Source organism: Adiantum capillus-veneris, chromosome 8, assembly GCF_014529385.1.
Source record: "Adiantum capillus-veneris isolate H3 chromosome 8, ASM1452938v2, whole genome shotgun sequence".
Classification (NCBI taxonomy): domain Eukaryota; kingdom Viridiplantae; phylum Streptophyta; class Polypodiopsida; order Polypodiales; family Pteridaceae; genus Adiantum; species Adiantum capillus-veneris.
Window position 1 is genome coordinate 89,514,223 of NC_140938.1, and position 1,087 is coordinate 89,515,309.

Sequence of the window (1,087 nt, forward strand, 5' to 3'; positions counted from 1 at the left end):
GAGAGAGAGAGAGTACACACGATATACGTGGCTCACCCAATGTGGGCTATGTCCACGAGAAAGCAGCCACTCAATGGCTTTAGTACTTCAAAACAAGAAGTAGTTTACAAAGGGATTATACTCTTAATAGAGCTCGCGCCTTGCTTCACTCTCACCACCTCACACCCACCTTGTTGCATCAACTTCACACACTATGAAACGTGTGTAGAAATGGTCTCCTTTTATAGGCCAAAAAGGTTGCCCTCTCTCATGAGAGGCAGCCATGTGTAGCCGCCCTTATGTAGATTAGTCCAAATCGGACCCTTCAATCCACCCATGTGTGGCCGCCCTTGAGAAGACAAGTCCGCTTCGGCCACTGGCCACCGGCCATTGACTTCCAACCACCAGCCCCACCGGCCATTGACTACTGGCCAACCGACCAACAGACCGGTTGTTTTTCGACCACTTTTCGATCGCCGTCTGGCATAATATTCCGGCGAAAAGAAATATTCCGACGAAGGAAAAAGTCCACAGTCTGGGGGGCTTCCGCCCCCGAGGCCCCTAAAGTTGTCCCTGATTCTTGGCCGTGAAATTTTTTATTTCCGGCGAGTGATTTTCCTTCATGCATGATGGCTTATCCTCATAATGGGGGCTTTACAAATGTGCGCTTTTACCACAAAAAATTACAAGGGATAAATCACGCTCCATACTTAACAATCTTCCACTTGGAGACTGATCTCCAAACCAAACCTGTGACTGCTTTCCATCCTAGCTTCTTATCCTTGAATGCCGATTAAAGATGAGAAAAAGCTCAACTTCTCCTTGTTGACCACCTTTGTAAACATGTTTGCAGGATTTTCACTTGTATGCACCTTTCCTAGCTTTAGTTGTCCCTCTTCCAAAAGAGTGCGTATGAAGTGATATCTCACCTCAATGTGCTTTGTCCTTGAATGAAAGGCTGAGTTCTTCGCAAGATGGATAGCGCTTTGGATATCACTGTACAAGACAAAATTGTTTTGTTTGAATCCAAGCTCTTCTAAGAATCTGTGAAGCCACAGAATTTCTTTGTTGGCCTCCGTCATTGCTACATACTCTGCTTCTATCGTAG